At 49.5% G+C, this 7,302-nt stretch overlaps 1 protein-coding gene across 4 annotated transcripts in view; it reads left to right on the top strand.

Moving 5' to 3' along the window:
* Positions 1-1,100, top strand: part of TSKU (tsukushi, small leucine rich proteoglycan) — a 15,400-nt gene extending 14,300 nt beyond the window's left edge. For all 4 annotated transcript variants that reach the window (XM_035330409.1, XM_035330414.1, XM_035330421.1 and 1 more), the window contains exon 3: positions 1-1,100. This exon is cut by the window's left edge and continues 2,311 nt beyond it. The gene's annotated coding sequence lies outside the window, so the exon portion shown is untranslated.
* Positions 1,101-7,302: the final 6,202 nt, after the last annotated feature.

Below are 7,302 nucleotides of genomic sequence, written 5' to 3'. Positions count from 1 at the left end.
ACATCTCATCCAAGTCTACATCTCTTCCACATCTCCAGGCCAGGATTGAGCAAGCGAAGGCAGGACTCAGTGCTGTGTGTGAAGCCTACTCATTGGAGCATCTCCCGTGGAGGTGTCTGCTCAGAGTCCAGCCCAAATTCTACACATTCTGCCCTGGGGATGGGAAGGGAAATCACGTAGGGGGGGTCCTGCTCAGACTGATCTACACCCAGCCTTGCATCAGGGCAACTTTGAAGTGTTCAAAACAGGTTTAGGGAGGGCCATGCAAAGATGATGGGGACATAAACCCAGCCCACGACCCTCCTTGGGAGTGCTGGGAGAAGCTCAGGCTTCGTCCTCACACCCCCAAAGGCCTTGGCAAAAGGAAAACGTATTGCCCAAAGCTCTGGGGGTGGTGGAAAATGGCTGAGCCCATAAAAGTCAGCTGCTGCCAGGGGGACTGAACCCAGATTCAACGCCTTACTTTGGATACTGAAATCCCTCTCCCATGTTTTCATCCATTTCCTTTTCTGACTGGGGACCTTAGGGTGGGATTTTAACCCTTTATTTCAGTGCTGGGGGCTTTTCCCCTCTTGTGAGCCTTTGAAAGGCTCAACCAGCCTTCACGTTCACAAGAAACACGGTGATTTTCTTAAAAAGGCAATGGGATGGAGACCCACATGGGAATAGCAACCGGGGGCAGTGCAAGATGGGGGCAGTCTGGGAGGAAGGGGGTGGTTTTTAGTGGCTCTTGCCTTTTTAAGAGAATTATTTTCTGCTGGCAGAAAAATGTAATTAAAAAAAAAAAAAAAAGTGGTTTAATTTTATAAATCCATACATAGACGCAATGTTACGGGGATCATACACTGTTAAAATCACCGTCTTTGTACCACTGTGGTAAATTTAAAACCCAATGTGACAATCCAATTGAAGACTGCAAGATTTCCCGGTGTAATCTCACGCTAGCTGCTAGATAAACAAGTCTTAGCAAAGGCTGGCAAATACCGTCGCTGTATTAGTTTGTTGTTTGTTTGTTTGTTTGTTTTTTTAAAGAATCTCAGCAGCATTGTAAGGCTTTGTGATTAGTCACAATATAATAAAGTGATTTGGAGGAGAATAAACCCAGATCCCTTGGATTTATTTTCTTAGTGCTCAGAGGGCAGAAGCTGCGGTCGGGTCCAAAGTACAGCGCTGCACGTTGCTCCCAGCCCTCGGTGGCGTCTCCCTTTGCTCAGCCCTACCAGAACCATGGGTGTTGCTCCTCAAAAATTATGTTCTTTGGCTCCTTGGGCCTTGCCTGCTCCTGAACAGCAAGTTTAGGACCTGTAGGGGAAAAGCCATGACTGACACTCGGAGATGGATGCTCCTTTGGTGTTGTTGGGTTGATGAGAAGCTGGGTCCTCCAAATTCCTTATGGATGCCCCATGCACATGATGCTCCCGGCACTGTGTCGCCTTGTCCCTACAAGTGCTCTTCAGCTCCCAAATCTTAGCTCCCTCTCGTTTTCCTGGTGATTTTTCTTACTTAAATAGCCTTTCTGAAGCCCTCTGCATGGGAGGAGGCAGGCGAGATCCCACCCGCAGTGTGAGCCCCCACGATCTCCAGGTCAGCTGAAACACAGCATGAGTGTCCCTGTGGAGGAGGAGAAGGCACAGGGTGACTTCGGCCTTGGAAAATCTGAGGAGGGCCTCATGCCAGCTTCCTGAAACTGCTGTCAGCCTGATCCAAGGTGTGATGGGCTAAAACCCAGTGTCAGACATCACCAGGGACAGGACAACCCAGCTGGGCTGGTGACCTCCAAGCTCGGGTAGTCCCCAGCTCTGCGACCAGATATTTTTGACCTGGCAAGCAAGACGGATGCTTTAATTAGAGGCTGCATATTTTTAGAAGCTGGAAAACCTCAGCGGAGGCTGGGCAACGAGGATAGGCTGGGGTAGGGAGGGGAAGAAGCGGCTGAGCTGGCGTTTGCTCCCAGCTCTGCCTCCTGCAGAGGTATCAGCATCTCCCCCTCCTTTCCACCGTGCTGGGAAAGATATTGAGGGCCGCTTCCCTCAATCTCCTTCATGTGCAGGGCTTAGGGACAGCACAGGACAACCCGCTCATCTTCTATTTCATTTTATTTTACTTCAGAAGGCACAGCTCCTGATACCCCAAAGGTCCTTATCGCTGGTCTGTAGGAGCCCTTTCTCCTTGCTGTCAGCCCACAGAAGCCCCCCGCTGCCTGATTATGTGGCTGGCTGCACAGCGGCAGTCGGTGCCGTCCCTTTTTTAAAAATAGCAGCTCCGCTGTATATTTTCCATTTTGCAGGAGGTTTTCCTTCCAGCAGGTCTGTTCCACACGCCCTGGCTCGGTCAGGATGGAAATTGTCGATGCAACTCTTGCCATGGCAGAAAATAAGGCTGTGGGGCTGGGGACAGTCCTTGTGGATGTGGAATCAGTCTTTTTTCTCCCAGTGTTTGTATGCCTGTGTGCACACACCTTAAACATCAGAATAAAAACACCTCCTTCCTGCCCCATTCCTACCCTGCACTGCATCTTACAAACAACATTAAAATAAAATTCATCTGGATGCTTTCGTGAAAGTGCTGTCCTGCAAAAATCCCCACCAGCTGCAAGGGGAAGGCAATGGGTTTGGGCAGGGGGACGTGCTCCAGCTTCCCGGGGTCTTGGTGCATCCCAGGAAAATGATTCAGCCTCCAAAAACCAAGCAAGTCTCCCCCTGGATCCTTTCCCACCACCTTTTGGCACCGCCGATGCCTGCCCGGCTCTCAGCACCGCGTGCCCCCACTCTGCTTCCTCGTTAGCAGTGGATGTGTGTCACGGGCACTTGCTAGTAATTGACTCAGGCGTGCTGGGAATTTGAACCTACATTTCAAAGAGATCGTTAACCTCCTTTTCCTCCTCTTTGAACTGCCTCACTTTATTGTAGGCTAAAGGAAACAGACAGCTCCTTCCTCCCAGAGCCCCTTTTGATGGGAGCTCGGAGCCCGTTGGAGCGGGGAGCGCGGGGTGATTGCACCCGTGCCAGGTTTTGGAGGGGTCATGCTGCCCCCTGATTTCAGAGGGGGTTGAAGATAAAGGAACGGCCCAGAGGTGCCCACGGGATTGGCAGAGGCACGTAATTCAGATCACATAGGGCCAAGGAAGGGCCACAGGTTATGGGTTTTTCACCCAGAAGTGAGGCTCAAGCCCCTCTTCCATGCTGGACGTCCTGGGTGGGCTTGGCCACATGAATGACCAATTTTCTGACGTGTGTTTCCAAATATTCTTTAAGTCACACAGTGACTGAGGTTGTCCTGACCTTCCTCCCCATTACATCAAAAAAAAAACACACCACACACAAAGAAAGTCTTCAGACTTGTTCCAGCAAGCTGAACCAACCCATCATTTGACCACACAGCCACTAGAAGAAACATGACAAGAGCCCGGTGCCCTCCTGGTGCCTCTTCGTGGTAACATCTGGACTCTGTGAGTCGTATTCATCCATCCTAGGTTCACAACAGGTATAAAACCTATAACTCAGCCCTGGCTGGGTTGATAGGGAGGTAAAGGTATGTAGGACTGTGAGGCATTGGACTATTAGATTTTACAATATTATGAAAGACAAGATCTGCTTCAGCAGAGCTGAGACCTGCATTGTTAGGTCTCCACTGACAACCTGGGTCATCCTTGGGACTATGGTCCTAAAATACTTGCATCATTAGTTACATCAATACTTGCATCTTAGTGTGTCTCACCACCATTCCCATGCTGGGTGAACGCAGCTCCTCCCTCGTACCTGTGCAAAGAGGAAAATCCCTGGAAGGACAGTGGTGGATCTGCTCAGGAGAGAACAGAGAAGACATTCCCCGCTTACCAAACATTCCATAATAGTCCCATCAAGCCCTTACCAAACATTCCATAATAGTCCCATCAAGCCCATTTCGCTCATGTTCCTTTATGCCTCAGCCACTGCTTCTGTAGATGTCCAAGCACATGCAATTTTTTCCACCAAAAATTGTCCCTAATTTTTTGCAGGACTTGTCCATACAATGATTACCACAGCTGAGCAAATCCCAGATTTTAACTGAGCCCTGGCCACTGACCATATTGAAACTCTTAGCTTCAGCAGCTGTGGGGGAAAGCATGCCAGTAAAACCCCAGTAAAGCGTTTATGCTAATGCGTCCCGCTTCGTGCTCGCAGAGAACTAAGTGCACGTGGTTACCACAGGTCAGCTAGCACTCATAAAACCTCATTGAGTTGATCAAATATCTGAGAACTCATATTAAAAGCATCAATCAATCTGTCCCGCTGCATAAGCTGTGGGATATTTCTGAGGAACGACGTTCCTACAGTCGTTTTTGTTTTAACCGTGCTCACCGCAGCTCTTTCTCTCATCTCCTCACTGATTACAAAACCTGAAATAATGTAGAGATTTATTTGTCTTAGAGCCATCTAGGACCTGCATCCCGGAGACAGCAGAGGTGAAAATCCTCTTGAATAACAGGAAAGGAGAACACAGAATATATCCCTATAATATCCCATGGGACTTGCCTGCATAATCCTTGGGTGCAGATGTCCTATCATGCTATTTTCAACACCGTTTCTTAAGCGTCTTATGGCTGCACCTTGAGCCTCCCAGGATGCTCTTGAATTTCTAGACTGGGAAGGGTCCTGCCCAGAGGGCTTGCAACCAGAGTAGGGCACCAAAGGAAACCTTATCAGAGACATCCAGGAAGATTAGGGCTGTGTTTCAGTCTGTTTTCCCAAAGCCTCATTACGAAGCTTTATTTATTTCCCTGGTCACTTTAGGAATTTATGTTGGCTCCTTCCAGCCCATATCTGTTGTGAGATTGTCCTAGTGGTGTGTCAGGAGTTTTGAGAAGTCTGGTGGGCTTCTCACTTCGGAGACTATCTCACAGCTGGGCTTGAATTCACCAGTGAGACACCTTTTCAGCCCCAAATATACCCCATAAAAATATTCTTGTCAGCTTCTGCTTATCAGCTATTTCTGCATTCACACACAAGCAGGCCAGCAAAATCAAAACAGAGAAACACCATGACTGTCAGGAACCCCATCCTAGTGACAAAAGCGATAGCAAAATTGCAGCAACAGCCCAACAAGCCGATGGGAAGTTGTAGAAATTCCTTTATTTTCTTTCTGAAAGCTGCAGGAGAGGACAGAGACCCTCGTGCCAGGTCACGTCCCACATTTCAGAGCCACGGATCCCCATCCTTGCTGCAGGAGAGGAGCTGGCTGCCCTGTCCCAAGCAGCAGCTCCCCGTGGCACAGCAGGGCTGTGCAGTTTCCAGCAGAGCTCTGCAACAAGCCAAGCACCATTAGCCCAGTTTTTTCATCCAAGCAAAGAAGTCCTGGCTCCTGGCAGGCTTATTAGCTTTGGCTCCGACCTCAGTTGAGACCTGGCCAAGGCATTTTGGCTGCAGCTTTTGCCTGGCTTGCGTCCCACCAGCTTGGGTCTCTCCCCATTACACTTCCCTGTACCCTCCTGGTTTAGCACGGACAGAAGAAGCTTGTGTGCCTGCCCAGCTGAGCGATGGGGATAGCTACGGATTTGGCAGTTAGGGGGCTGTTCAGACTCCAAACGTCCTTTTCAGATATCCAAAGATCCCTGAGATTCAAGCACTTCCTAGCAAAGTACGCGGTGCCTGCCCTAGTGACCACTTGCACACAAGATTCCTTGAGCTGCTGGTCACCTGGGCAGAGGTAGGGATGAATAGTTTGTTAGTTGCCTTTATTGCTCATCCTCTCTCCTTCAAAATCCAGACATGTTTCAAAGTCTGGACGAAAGCTGTTCCCAGGGATTGAAATAGTATCAGAGGCTAAAGGAAAGGACAGTCTCAGAGGCTAAAGGAAAGGACAAAATCCCAGGGCCAATGGGCTCCAGAAATCCAGCACAGGGCAGATCTTCCTCAACTCTATTTCTTTAATCTTCCCGATTGCTAGAGGAAAAAGAGGACAGCTCAAGGCCATGGCAGTCTTATTGCATGTCTATCTTTCTTCTCTTCCAGCCTCTTCCACCAATGTTCTCTGGAGCAGAAGCACCCTTGGGATGTTAGGTCTGGGAGCCCAAAGCAAGGTATCACACTGATGTCCTGGGCAGAAAGCCTTCCCAGGGCTGGTTTTACCCCATACAGCAGAGAGCATCCCCTGCCCTTCACACTCTCAGCTCACACCCATAGGTTAACTGGTCCATGCCCCACGCCAGCTTGGCATAGCCAGATTTACCCTTTCTGATGGGAAGGCACCTCCAGTGCTCTTGCAGACGTCTCTAAAGACGCAAATTTCAGTCTTTATTTTGTTTTTCATCACACACCCCCAGGATCTAACCTGAATCTTCCCTAGCTGCATCCCCAGCTGGTGACTCCTTGTCCTTAACCCCACAGAGGCGGTGACGAGGTCACAAAATTAACGAGCAATGGTAAATCTCAGCTGTGTTTGAAATGCTGATGGCTGGCTCCCTCATTAGCCACCGTCCAGCACCAGGCACAGCCTGGGATGCAGCAGACAGCACTTCTATCAGCTTCACGAGCCACATTAACTGTGGGAATGCTGCTCTTCTGCCAGGTACCTGCCACAGGTTAAGCGGAGAGCAGACAGCAAGCATGGAAAACAAAAGGGATGCTCGGCTGGGAGGAGATAAGGGCAGAAATTGCCCCATGGTGATGACCTTGGGTAATCCAGATGCAGGTCCAGCTGCAGCCAAAAGGCCTTGGCCAGGTCTCAACTGAGATTCAGCCCATGGCTCAGGTTAATATCTTTTTGGCAGAAAAGCTTAGGTAAGCATGTGTGTGGATCCCCTTAAAACCAGGTCAGAAGTTCAGCTCCCTGCATGGATCCACAATGGGACACAACAGCCTGGCTCTGAGGGCACCAAACCTGAGGTTCAGAGGCATCTTTTTAATTTTTTCCTATGTACAGAAGGAGCACGATGTCCGGACCGGTCTGATCTCTGGATGTTCTCAGAAGGATCATAACCATTGGCTCAGAAATCCCCGACAGACCTCTGTAGTCCTTGTGTGAATGAGGGCACCGAGGAGCAGAAAGCTAAGCATTTGCAGCAAGGCAGAATTACCTGATGCAATGACATCTTTCGAATCAATACCCTGGATAACTCAGCAGCTGGACTCGTAGAGGACTGACCCGATGAACCATTCACATAAAATTTAACAACTCTTAGGGAACCTCAGGAAGTGGCACGGGCTGGCACAGGACCCTGGTCATGGTAAGGCAGGCAGAGGAAAAGGGGATGACCAGGTGGGTGAGAGCCATCAGTCCATGGCAAAACAACAGGGCAGTTAATTTGGGATTTCATTAACAGGC

The sequence above is a fragment of the Oxyura jamaicensis genome, chromosome 1 (assembly GCF_011077185.1).
Source record: "Oxyura jamaicensis isolate SHBP4307 breed ruddy duck chromosome 1, BPBGC_Ojam_1.0, whole genome shotgun sequence".
Lineage (NCBI taxonomy): Eukaryota > Metazoa > Chordata > Aves > Anseriformes > Anatidae > Oxyura > Oxyura jamaicensis.
Note: the sequence above shows the minus strand (reverse complement) of the source record. Positions and strands in the feature narration are given on the sequence as shown.